This window comes from Papaver somniferum, unplaced genomic scaffold (genome assembly GCF_003573695.1).
Source record: "Papaver somniferum cultivar HN1 unplaced genomic scaffold, ASM357369v1 unplaced-scaffold_158, whole genome shotgun sequence".
NCBI classification, from domain to species: Eukaryota; Viridiplantae; Streptophyta; class Magnoliopsida; order Ranunculales; family Papaveraceae; genus Papaver; species Papaver somniferum.
Window position 1 is genome coordinate 2,867,716 of NW_020625264.1, and position 14,005 is coordinate 2,881,720.

A 14,005-nucleotide genomic window follows, 5' to 3' on the forward strand; every position below is an offset into this window, starting at 1 on the left:
AAAACAAAAAAAGAAAACCAAACGATCTAACAGATACCGAGTCAGATTCACCATAACCAAAACTTAATGGAGTGCCCTAGCATTGATGCTTTTCACACATAAATAATATAAATGCACGTATGCACCTTTTAGCCTCTTAGAAGCATATAGAGATATGCTGTTAAAGGGTCTAAGCAACCGAAAGGGAGTAATTCTAAGATTCATCCTGAAGCTACATTCTCTAGTTTCTTTAAAGCTTCAGCTAATATCACAATATTTTCTGCTAAGGATCTTAATATGGATTTCTACGACGAAAATCGAGCAATTATCTGTGATAACGGGTCTGGTTTAGTTAAGGTGAGTTTGTTTTTCTGCAAGCAATTATAATTTGTAGTTATACTCATGCGTGTGAACTTTGCAGGCTGGTTTTGCAGAAGATGATGCACCAACTGTAGTTATACCTAGTATAATAGGCCGCCCGAAAAACAGACACGCAATGGTTGGCGTTGGACACAAGGACACCTACATTGGAGATGAAGCGCAAGCAAGGCGGGGTATTCTTCAGTTAAGTTACCCTGTTGAACATGGGATTGTAAGAGACTGGTCAGCCATGGAGAAACTATGGGAGCACACGTTCGATAAAGAACTCAGGGTGCTGGTTGACCAACACGCTGTACTCCTTACAGAAGCACCATTAAATACCAAAACTAATCGAGAGAAAATGATGGAGATCATGTTCGAAGCGTTTGAAGTTCCAGCCACCTATATTGCAATTCAAGCTGTGCTTTCCCTATAGGCCAGCGGTCGAACCACAGGTAAAACACCATTACCCTGAATCCTGAACCTTGAACCTGAACGTATAATTCTTAATACAGAAGAAGGTTCTCGCTTTATGCTTTTTATTATTTTTCCTCTCCTAGTGAGTTTAGATTAAAAAAGGTTACCTCGTCTGACATATCAGTTGATGCCTACATGGATAGGTATTGTGATGGACTCTGGAGAAGGTGTGTCACATGTAGTCCCAATATAAGAAGGATATGCCCTTACACATGCCATTGAACGACTCGGTTTAGCAGGAAAGCACCTAACCGACAGCCTTACTAAGATCCTAACAGAAGATGGTCATATGTTCACCACATCAGCAGAAAAGGAGATTGTCCACGACATAAAGCAGCGTCTAACCTATGTTGCATTCGACTACGACAAGGAACTGGAAGAATCAAGGCTGTGAACACACAAATCACGAAGGCATCTGAATGCTCACAACCAATCATCGTAATCTAGAGTGATTTGTGATGATGATATCCTAGTATTGATTCCTTGGTTCAAAACCTTCGGGTTTATCACAGCCTCATCTAACAACTCCGTGCGGGGCGTTTGCGCACGGGATATAGGTAAAAACAAAGAAAGCAAAATGTACAAGTAAAGATCCATGGGGTTAGACAGATATAAAGTGCTGAAATCTAAACAAGACCGAGGTTTACGTGGTTCAGCACTAAGGCCTACATCCACGGGGTTTGTTGTTTCACTATGTTCTTCACGGTTACAAGAGTAGTCGAATGACTTTTGGGTTTACATGTATTTTCTCTTCTAAAGGATTAACTTACACTCGCAATCTCTCTCTCCTTCCCTTCCTGATTTTTCCGATCCCCCTTCCTCTTGGTGGAGAGGGGGTATTTATAGGGTTAGAGTGTGAGACCCATCTCTGAAGGCCGTTGGAACCTTATCTTCTAGTGTCTTGTGTCCATCACGCAGAGGTCTGCGTTTGCCACTTGATCACGCAGAGACATCCTCGCTCGTCCCACGGATTGATCGACACGTATACTGCTCAGAGTGTTTAATGAGGGTGGTTGAGATGCCTGCTCGTGTCAGACAAGTGTCTTCTGCCCATGTCAGCTAACTTTCTCTCCACCGTTGATCTTAGCTTCTTTTGGGATGAGATAAAGTAACTCCTTAGGGTTTATTGGGTGTTCCGTAGTGCATCGTATTTTAATGTCTTGGCCTGTATGCTTTCCACGTATTTTTCTATATACACGTGTCTGATGGTGAGATATATGTATACACAATTTGCCCCTTTTCTTCGGGCTTGAATGTTTAATGGGTGCATTGAAGAAAACAGTCGTTGCATATTCTTCTATCTCTCCTAATAACTTTTCCTAGATACTTGGGAACGTCTTTTATTTGTGCATTAACTGCTCATGTAACGGGCACGTTTCCCATTCCTCCATTAATTTCCTTCTCTTTCTTTCGGGTATATTAAGGAGAGAAAGAAAATTAATTTCATTCTTCCTAAACATTCTCTCGATTTTAATTCTTCGTTCTTCAGCCCTTAAATTCTCTGTCAGTCTTCATTCTTCAGCCCTTAAATTCTCTGGCAGTCTTCATTCTTCAGCCCTTAAATTCTCTGTAAGTCTTCATTCTTCAGCCCTTAAATTCTTTCTACTGAGCATTAATCCCGCTTGCTTCCTCTTTATTTCTGATTTGTTCTTTCTGCTGCTGTTTTTGCTGGTAAGTTTTTCTTTTCTTTGTTTCCATGGTTTTACGCTATGTTGATTTGTAAATTTTCTGCTACTGTTGTTCCTTGTTTGTGATGAAGAACTTCTTTCAATGCTTGCATGCTAGTTTGCCCCTGTTCTTCGTCTTAAATCAAGGAGGTCATTGTTAGGGTAGGGATTTTATGGAATTTCGATCATGTATGCTAATTTTAGGGTTTCTGCGTTATCGTGTGTGGATTTCTATTTATGTGGTTTTTTGATCGTTGGTAATGTCCTTGAGTTTGTTTTTGACTTGTTTATGATTAATCTTTTCGCAGACATGTCTGACCGTCCGCGGCTTCCTTAAATGTTCATTTTGCTGTTCACTGTTTATCCATTTTAATGTTTTTATTTTCTCCATTTTATGTCACTGTGATGTTGTTATGTGTTGTTCCTGTTATGAACTCCACTGTTGTGTTATGTTTGTTCTCTGCTGTCACTCCCATGTTCCTGTTATGTTATGTTTCTGTAATGTTTGTATCATGTTCTCTAATGTTCTTGTTATGTATGTTCTAAACCTCAAATGCTAGGACTAGATGAAACCATGAATCAATAAGATAGTCTTCATCATGTGCAGCTCTTGTCCAATGTTGTTAAGCCCTTAGACTAGTTGTACTTTAATCAGACAATTAGTACTTTGGTAACTATTTTAGCTGTGAGTAGAATATCCCCTAGGTTAATGGTGGATTCAACATCCTAGTGTTCTTTCATCACTCATGTTTACTGTTTTGTGTGAATGTTAGGCTAAAGCCTTTAGAGCATTGTGTTGATTGAGCAGTAGGGAGAAACTAGTGCTCACTAGTGACTGTGAGCAAACTAGTTCTCTTCCCACTCTAGTAGTATGCCTAGGCTCACCCTCACCATCTCACCTTCACCATCTCCCCTGCCCTTGGCTTAGGCCTTGGTTTACTTCCATTGTTCTTGTTTAGTTTCATTGCACTGTCACTTTTCCTCATTCCTTCACTGCCACTGTTTTACTTTCACTTGTCCTTCATTTTGTTTGCTATTTGCTCCTGCTACTTCAACTACTCCTTGTTCTGCTGGTGCTACTACTTGCTGTTGTTGTGCTGCTGCTGTGCATTGTTGTGCTGCTGCTGTGCACTGCTTTCTTTCCCCTGCTGTGCAGTACTGCTGCAACTGGGCTGCTTTCCACTGCTGCTGATGCAACTGAGTTTGGCTCACAGCATAAGCCCAGTCCATGTTAAAAGGCCAAGAGCCCATTAATTGTTCAAGGATCAAGAGCCCAGTTCAGTGCTTGACCACAAGCCCAGTTCATTGCTTGGTTATAGGTCCAGTTCAATAACAAGCCCAAGTTCATTATCAAGCCCAGTTCAATTCATTTCAAGAATATTGAGCCCAGACCACTTGAGTACAAAGGATCAGTTCACTTCATTGGTACTCAAAACTCATTGGTACCAAAGCCCATAGCCCATTGTTATCACCTTAACTCAAAAGCCCAATAGCAATTTAGAACCCAAAATAGCTAGAAACTACAAAACACACCCAGTCTCTGTGGATCGACCCGTACTTGCACGAGCTACAACCGACGACTGTGCACTTGCGGTATTACTGTAGGCCCGTTTTTATTACGCTTAATTTTATACACTTCCCCGGGCCCACGAAGTTTTTGGCGCCGCTGCCGGGGACACCAAGTTTTTGGCGACGCTGCCGGGGATTGGTGTTGTGTTTTTCTTGTAGTTTTCTTAGCTATTTTTGCATTTAACTGCATAGCATTTGCATCTGCATCTGCTTCACTTCATTTGCTGTTGGACCTGCTGTTCTGAACCTGTTTTTCCTCTGCTGGGACGCCACCAAGGAAAAGAACCAAAGCCCAACTGGGTTTTTGCAACAATATCAGAGCAGCTGGGCTGTGCTTAAAAGGTAACCCATTTAAGAGAACCCGAATTGTGGGCTTCCAATTTTTAATTGTGGGCTTGTAATATTAAAGCCAATTTTTGGGCTTCTCTTATTTTCTGTTGGGTTTGTAATAATTTATTTGTGGGCTTGTTTGTTTAATTTGTGGGCTTGTATTTAATTTTTGTGAGCTTGTTTAATTTGGACTGGTATTTTGTATTCTGGGTTTTTAAACCCAGCTGAGCTTGTAACCGATCACGCTAGTTGAACTCGTTAGTGGGCCGAGTACCCAAATTCTAGGCCGAGATTTTGGACTCAGTTTCACCAAACGTTTTCAAACCAGCTGAGCCAATGCAAACACTAAACCAACAGTGGGCGTGCTCCCATTTCAAAAACCAAATTTTATTTTCTTCATTTTATTTTCTGTAAAAAAAAAAATAAAAAAAAAATAAAAATAAAAAATTCTTTTGCTCCCAATTTTAAAACCAAATTTCTACTTTGCTCCCATTTTTAAACCAAATTTTCTTTTTCAAATATATCCCATCAAAAACCAAAATTTTCCCAAAAATCCAAACCCATTAAAACCAAATAGTGGGCTTTGTGTCTTTTCAATATGGGACAACCTCGTGCTCTCCATGAATACATGTATCCGTCAATAAAAATTCCATTATCATGTATTGTATTACCTCAAACCAATAACCCTTTTAAAATAAATGCAAGCATGATACAAATACTTCCTATATTTCGAGGGTTCGATTCTGAGAACCCCTATACTCATGTAAGAGAGTTTGAACAAATTTGTCGGACTATGCAACCTGATCATATGTCCGAAGACTCTCTGAAATTGCGTTTGTTTACATTTTCTTTAAAGGAAAGGGCCAAAACATGGTTTTACGGTTTGAGACCACAATCAATCAACACTTGGGACCAACTCACAGATCTATTTTTAAAAAAATTCTTTCCACATCATAGGACCATCGCTATTCGTCAAAGTATCAACTGTTTTGTCCAATTGGATGAGGAAACTGTTTTTCACTATCTCGAACGTTTTAATGATTTGTTGAGCGAATGTCCGCACCATGGATTTGAGAAGTGGAGACTTGTCGTCATCCTCTATGAGGGACTAGACTTTAAATCTCGAACCATGGTTGAGTCTATGTGTAATGGTAAATTTCTTGATAAATCTGTGGATGATGCATGGAAATTTTTAGCTGAGATTGCAGAGAAAACCCATCAATGGGAATCTGTTAGGGAAACAGGAACAACACCACATGATATGAGTCACCCCCATGAATTAGAGTTTTATTCTTGTAATAGCTCCGACCTTAGGATTGAAAATTATCCTAGATTGCAAAATCCCTATCATGATGATGATGATGATTATGATGTTATGTTAGAAGAACGTGTCTATACTGAAAATGTTATGGAACCTTTGGGTTCAAATACATTAGGCTTCTCTGCCCCGACCTTAATGCATGATATTTCTTCTAGTATTCCATGTGATGTTTCCTCTGATGTGCCGATACACGAGAATCAATCTGTTGATGATGTTGATGATTCTGATTGTGATCTTGCCAATTTGATTGATGATTGTGAGCATGATGTGACATGTGTAGATGAATTAGGAGATTTTGATTTGATTGATAATGATATGCCTATTCTTCTACCTAAGTCACAATCTGATGGCCTTCCACCCAACCTAGATTTGGTTTGTACCCATATTGTCAAACCGATTTTTCTGAAAATTCCTAATCTAGGATTGGAACTGTATGCTTCCCAAGTCCTTTTGGACTATTTTGCTTCTAAGTATAATATCTTTGAGGAACCACAGTTGGAAATTGCATGTTTGCCTGTCCCTAGCACAGTTCACTTTGAGCTAGACCTTGTGCATGATGAACCCCCAAAACTGCGAGATTTTGTTTCCAAAATTTTATCCGTTGAAAAATCCAGGTTTGGGGGTAGCTCATTTTGTTTCACACTTTCACTTGCGTTTATTTCCTGTTATATTTGTGTGAAGCTGTTGAAACCTCTACACTTTGTCTTTTGGGTTGATCCTCAACTCTTTAGATTGTTAGTGTATGGTGAATTTTTGTATATAATCCAGTAGATAAAATTTCTTAAAAACCCTTTTGTTCCTTTTGTATATATTTTGCTAATCCAATATGATCTCGGCTGAAATATGTTGGATTCTTGCCTTGAATAACGGAGTTCTAATATTGCTTTCGCCGAAATCGGGTATTCTCTTTCCTTTTTCTCTACTCAACATGATCCTCTTCATATGTTGTATTATAATTTTGTTCATATTTTGAAACATTGAGGACAATGTTTAGTTTAGGTTTGGGGGTGAAAAGTAGATACTTTGATAATATGCCATAATTGAAAACAAGAATTCCTTCTTTTTGAAAAAAATGAAAAATCAAAATAAAAAATTAAAAAATTAAAAAATCATAAAAAAATGGAGCTCATTTACCTTGAAATGTTGACTCTTGTGCAAATATGTAATTATTAGGAGTCTTAGTCTAGATATTTAGGCACCCTGATTCTAGCACAATTCACATTGTGATAAGAAATTTGCACGCGCACGATCTACCAATACATGTATGGCCTCGATCTTCAAGGTGTTTGATAGGAAGTTACGATTGCCAATCACTTTAGAATACTGAACGAAACTTGACTAGCTTGTTCTTTGGTTGGTTGGGATAGAAGGTGGAGGTTACATTAAGAAAGACAACCATCGAATTTAACTGGGTGCATCAAAAAGGGCTACCTCTTGCAAAGTGTCATGTAATTTTTGTTTCCTTTTGTATTTGTATCAAAAGTTGTTCTAAAAAAAAAAAAAATATCAGAAAAATACAAAAAATCAAGTATTTATCAATTCCATCATCTCTTGTTCCAAAAATAAAAAGAGAATAGTCAATGTAAATAAGAGTCATGTAAATAGTCATTTTGTATTTCATTGTAATAAGCAAGGAGGGTGTATGCCATTGATGTACAACGCGAGTAATTGTGAAATACCTCCAACTCATTCACAATTCTCGTAAAGTCCGGACAGCTAGCTAGATTTCGACCTTGGTTCTTAGCCTGAGAAACTATCTCTTGGTGATTAGTAGTCATAACTTCAGATCTTTCTTTACACATGTGTAGATACACTTTACACCCTTATCACATGTCTTTTTTTGTTATCAGTGCTAGGATTGTGCCTTGATAGCTAGATTGACATCTCCATTTTGCTGTGAGCTTAAACTGACTTGCACATGTCACATTTGATGGAATCTGAGCTTATATTTTGACCTAGAACTTTGTAGGTACGTTCTAAGCAAACCTTCACGAGACTTCAACTCGTCCACTAGGGACACTTAGTGGTTTAAAAGGCTTACTGCATACGCTAAATGCATTCGAGAGACCAGCGACAGTGGTATAGTTAGGATTTCCTTAGTTTTGTTTACTTGAGGACAAGTAAAATTCAGGTTTGGGGGTATTTGATGAGTGCCAATATTGTATATATTTATCCCTTTTTGTTGGCATTTAACTCATCTTTTGCGCATTAATTCTACATTTTATCCCATATTCTGTATTTTCATTGTTTTCAAGAATAAATATTTTTCTTACTTAATTTGCATTTTTAGGTAATAAATAAAGTTTGGATGAATTGCGGAGCGGAAAAGAGCAGAAAAGTAGTGAAAAGCCGGGAGGAATTACGCAAGGAAGCCGTGAAGAATGATGTGCGGAAGACCAAAGAAATGGGCTTGAAGAAGAAGAATTGATCTTAAAGAAGAAGTGGGCTCTAGATTGTCCAAGCCCAAAACTCATTTCTCAAACCCAAATTCTAAACCCAAAGCCTAAAACCCAAATCCATTCCCGCCTCCGCCTGTAGCCGTCAGATTGGATCTCAGCTGAATCCAATGGTCGCTTCAGTAAAATGCATCAAAATCCGAGGTTCTTGTCAAACACCATAGTGCTTAAATTCCAAGCCTTCAGATTAGATTGCCTTTGAATCCTACGGTCGCTCCTATGCCTGTGCATCAAATATCGATACTCCCGCTTAAACTACAACACCTAACCTAATCTTGCACCGTTAACTTCGTTGTACTTTACATCCAACGGTTGATACAAACTCTGTTCCATCTCACCGTCCGATCCACCTACCATCTCCATATCCTAAGGCTTCAGCTTGCGATACATCAAACTTTTCTGTACCGACTCACACCGAAATAACCCTAGCATATATAACCCCAAAATAGACCTAACCCTAATCATTTTCACTCCCCTCTTCTCTTCCTTCTACCCGCACCACCACCAACTCCACTGCCGCTCCACCGTACCACCATGTCCGCCACCACCAACTCTGCCACAACCACACCACCTTCTTTATCATCACCACCACCTACCGCACATGGTAACTTTCAATCAACTTCATCAACATCACACGATTTCAGTGACGTGTGGAATTGATGAGAATGATTGCATGTTATCAATCGAAGCTAGAAAAGGCATGGGAAGGAGCAGTGAAGTCAGAGGAAGGATGGGTCAGCGATTGATTGAAGAAATTGCGCCATCAAAGTAAGATTTTACGAAACCCTAATTTCTCAATTTTTGGGATTTTTATAGAAAACCCTAATTTCTGTTAGGAGAAGCAATGAATTAGTTATGGGTTCAATTTGTACTGTCAAAAATTAGGTAAATCATATACCTAATTTCACTGTTTGAATTTGGGTATTTTTCTATAAACCCTAAATTGGGTATTGGGTATAAAAGGGAACTGTGGGTTTGTGTGTGAGGTTTTATGCTGGAATAGGCAGTGTCCAGAACTTAGTTCTGTTAAATGTTCATTTTGCTGTTCACTGTTTATCCATTTTAATGTTTTGATTTTCTCCATTTTATGTCACTGTGATGTTGTTATGTGTTGTTCCTGTTATGAACTCCACTGTTGTGTTATGTTTGTTCTCTGCTGTCACTCCCATGTTCCTGTTATGTTATGTTTCTGTAATGTTTGTATCATGTTCTCTAATGTTCTTGTTATGTATGTTCTAAACCTCAAATGCTAGGACTAGATGAAACCATGAATCAATAAGATAGTCTTCATCATGTGCAGCTCTTGTCCAATGTTGTTAAGCCCTTAGACTAGTTGTACTTTAATCAGACAATTAGTACTTTGGTAACTATTTTAGCTGTGAGTAGAATATCCCCTAGGTTAATGGTGGATTCAACATCCTAGTGTTCTTTCATCACTCATGTTTACTGTTTTGTGTGAATGTTAGGCTAAAGCCTTTAGAGCATTGTGTTGATTGAGCAGTAGGGAGAAACTAGTGCTCACTAGTGACTGTGAGCAAACTAGTTCTCTTCCCACTCTAGTAGTATGCCTAGGCTCACCCTCACCATCTCACCTTCACCATCTCCCCTGCCCTTGGCTTAGGCCTTGGTTTACTTCCATTGTTCTTGTTTAGTTTCATTGCACTGTCACTTTTCCTCATTCCTTCACTGCCACTGTTTTACTTTCACTTGTCCTTCATTTTGTTTGCTATTTGCTCCTGCTACTTCAACTACTCCTTGTTCTGCTGGTGCTACTACTTGCTGTTGTTGTGCTGCTGTTGTGCATTGTTGTGCTGCTGCTGTGCATTGCTTGTGCTGCTGCTGTGCACTGCTTTCTTTCCCCTGCTGTGCAGTACTGCTGCAACTGGGCTGCTTTCCACTGCTGCTGCTGCAACTGAGTTTGGCTCACAGCATAAGCCCAGTCCAGGTTAAAAGGCCAAGAGCCCATTAATTGTTCAAGGATCAAGAGCCCAGTTCAGTGCTTGACCACAAGCCCAGTTCATTGCTTGGTTATAGGTCCAGTTCAATAACAAGCCCAAGTTCATTATCAAGCCCAGTTCAATTCATTTCAAGAATATTGAGCCCAGACCACTTGAGTACAAAGGATCAGTTCACTTCATTGGTACTCAAAACTCATTGGTACCAAAGCCCATAGCCCATTGTTATCACCTTAACTCAAAAGCCCAATAGCAATTTAGAACCCAAAATAGCTAGAAACTACAAAACACACCCAGTCTCTGTGGATCGACCCGTACTTGCACGAGCTACAACCGACGACCGTGCACTTGCGGTATTACTGTAGGCCCGTTTTTATTACGCTTAATTTTATACACTTCCCCGGGCCCACCAGGCTGCCCCATTGATACGCAGTGTTTCGGTCAGCAAGAAAAAAGTAACGTTCAAGCATATTGATATCGATATTTTCAAGGAAAAGCATGAGTTTCAATCCTTCGAGGTTCGTTTCTATGCCCCTGAGGATGATATTACTTATGAGCTTATCTCAAAGTATGAGTTCGATGAATTTCATTTGTTGACCACGGTTGGTGCGTTCGAAGCTGGTCTTATGCTGCCGTTGTACAAGTCAGGTGATTCCTTCTACTATGATGTGCTTGCTAGTCGTGAAGGCTCTTCCACCAATACTCACAGCTGTTCGGTATCGCAACTATCGGGGAATTATCTCCGCGCCCTGAAGGAATGCTATCTGCGGAGTAAGGGGGAGACGACAATGACTTGTTACGTTCCCAATCCCGCTGAGAAGGAATGGTATACTCCTGAGAATTTCAATAACTCCTTCGGTGATTACGTCAACAGTAGGAACCGTAAGTCGTGGAGTGTCAGCCTCAGGAATCTCGCTGCTCCTCGGGGCGAAATTCGTTTGTTAAATGAGGTCATCGATGCCAAGCTGAAGTATGTTCCCGGCACGGAGGGGTCTAGTCAGCGAAAAACTTTTCCCGGCCCGCGAGAGGATCAAGCGCGGCCATGACTACGAGTGGCAAGCTACCGTTATCGAAGTGGTTGGTCCATGGGCGTACGTTTGGATCCCTGGTCCCCGCGGTTGGCGTCCTACTGAGAGTAGCAAGCCGCGTGAATCTCCTCCTGCTCGTTATGGAGATTTCTGTTCCTGGCGTTTAAACTTCGCAGGTATGAATTTTCCTTATGCCCTTGACGTTGTTGAGGGAGACGAGGAGGAAGGTTCTGGTGCTATACTTCCACCGAGGAGTGCCTCGACTGCTCAGGTACGCGGATTCTAGCTGCGCTTCTCCTTCTTTAGAAATTCAACTGTTCGGGAAAAATAATTCTTTTTGTGGTGTTGGTTTTCAGGTGCCAAAGAAGAAAAAGATTAAGCCGAAGCAGTCTTCTACCATTGTGATGGGTGAGGCTGAGGCCCATGAAGAAGTTACAAGTCCGGTGAACGAAGAGTTTGCTGAGGATGAGGAGATTACAGATGGGGAGGAACGTACTGGTACTTCCCCTATCAATGTCGAAGAAGAGGTCTGTGTGGGTCAAGATGATGATGAAGGGAGAAACAACGCCGTGGTAGCTGATGACGGTGTTATTGGTGATATTTCTGTCCCCGTTGGGGATGCCACGGATACTCTCCCCACCCTTTCTCAAGAGTTTTATTTTGATCGGTTGTATTCTACAGGGGAGTTTATGGATGATGCCCTTTATTTTCCTGAGGACTTCTCTCTACTGTCCCCCAATGATGATTGGGATGTCCTCGGGGGGTGCTAGTAACGGAGACGCTGCTGTTCAAGATGGTGGCGCGGAGGAGCATGGTGCGCATGTGGGTGCCGACATTTGTGTTGATGGGGCCGTGTCAGAAAAGGGGAAGTCGGTGATTGATTCGCCTGCTGCGGATCTCCATCATTCGCCGACATCTGAGGGTGAGGACGCCATAATGGATTGGCTCAAGGAAAAGAATCTGCTATTTGTCCCTCATCCCGCCCCTGTTGTTGCTGGTGAAAAGGATTCTGATGCGTATACCCGTCGTATGATGAAAATGTCTTCCAAGGCGCGGGTGTCTGAGGCCTGGGGAAGAAATTTGAGTGTTCCCGAAGCTACCCTTGTGTCGGAGCCTCCTACTTCCGTTGCAGATATGATGGCCATAGCCGACGGGTATCAATATGGCTTTCCTCAGCAGCGTGTCTTGGAGGTAAATTTTCGTACGTACTTCTACGTGACGATCCAATTCTTCGGTGAAATAATGTTTTACGTCTTGATGTGTATATGATGAGGAGTGAGCATTGTAACCACGTGCTGTATCAGTTCTTCAAAGCGAAATCTCTGAAGCTCGAGGCTAAGCTTCGTCACAGAGAAAAGGAATTATCTGCGGCTGAGGTGGAAATAGAAGAGCTGAAGAAAAGCCTCAAGGAGAAAGAAAAGTTGGGTGAAGCGAAGGCCAGTCTTCGTTCAGAGCTTTTTGTTGTTCGCTCTGAGTTAGAGCAAACTCGCGGCCAAGTTTCAGCTTTCACAGGTTTGGTTCTTTTTTTCTCTTTTTCCCTCGCAGTGTGTCGTCATTCCTCTATTTCTTAGTTGTTCTTTCTGAGTCTCCCCACCCTATCTCCAGTGGGTGGTGTCCCCGAGCTGATATGGCTTCGAAACGAAAGGGCACGGCAGAAATCTCGTATTAAAGAACTTGTTCAGAAAATTAAAAGTGAAGCCAAGAAATGGGATGCTCGGGCTGAGGTATGGCGCGCAAGGCATGTTCATATGGTCGACATGCAAAATCTGTATAACCATGACCGTGCTTTATTTAATGGTACGCTGCTGTGGACACGTGATAGTCTGCGGGAATCCCGTGAGCGTACTTCTTTGTTGGAGTCTAGGATACAACTTCTGGAAGAGGAATTACAAAAGGCTCGATCCCTCCCTTTTTCAGGAGTTGAGGATAGTGCGCGGTGTCTTATCAGAGAAAGGGACAATGCCCGTGCCGAAGTCGATGCTCTAAGAAAGGCCCTTGTCGAGTCCCGCGTTGAAGTAGCTCGTCATGCTGAGTCTGAGAGGAATCTTGAAGTGTGTATGTACAGATTGATCAAGGGGGTATCAGAGATAAACAAAGAAGTCGACCACCTTCGTCACATGGATTCGATGAAGCAGGTAGAATTAGATGCCAGTCAATTTACTCTCACCAACCTTCAACTAGATTATAAGAAATTATCCGCGGAATATGATCATCTTGATGAAGCGCGAGATGCGGTTGTTAATGAGTATGAAGAAGATTCGGCTTGTGTCGAAGGTATAACCCTATTCCATCGAGTGTGATTGTGTCTTTTCTGTGCTAACTCCCTGGTGTTGTCTTTTTCAGAACTCGAGGGACAACTTCGCGTTGCAAATGAAAAACTTGAAAAGGCTCAATCTTCCTTAGCGCAGCTGGAAGAACAGACTAAGCATTTTAAGAGTTTGGCGGCATCCCGCGAAGAGGCCGTCCGTGCTGCTTCTAAAGAAGTGAGTCGTCTGTCTTCCTTGTTATCCCAAGCCCAACAGCGGACGACAGTTATTAAGCACAAGGCTCGGTGTAAATTGGCTGAGGAGACGAACAAGATGCTAGAGAAGATAGAACTTGGACTAAAGAACGAGCATGGTCTTGTAAAGAATTATCCGCGTCGTCCAGTTCCTGCTGCCTTTCCTGGCTCCTCGGGACCCTCATCTGGTGGGAGCGTCCCTTCAAGTCTTCGGAACGATCCTGCTGATGGGGAGGCATCATCTAGGTAGAGACCGCTGCATTTTGTAGAGGCCGCAGCGTCATTATCCTTCCACTTTTTGTAATCATGTAAAAAGAATATTTTTTGCTAGTATCATGTAAAAGGAATATTTTTTGATGTGTA

The 14,005-nt window shown here is 41.4% G+C and overlaps 1 pseudogene; it reads left to right on the plus strand.

The window, feature by feature from the left end:
- Nucleotides 1-276: 276 nt before the first annotated feature.
- LOC113337229 overlaps nucleotides 277-14,005 on the plus strand; it is a 32,485-nt pseudogene continuing 18,756 nt past the window's right edge.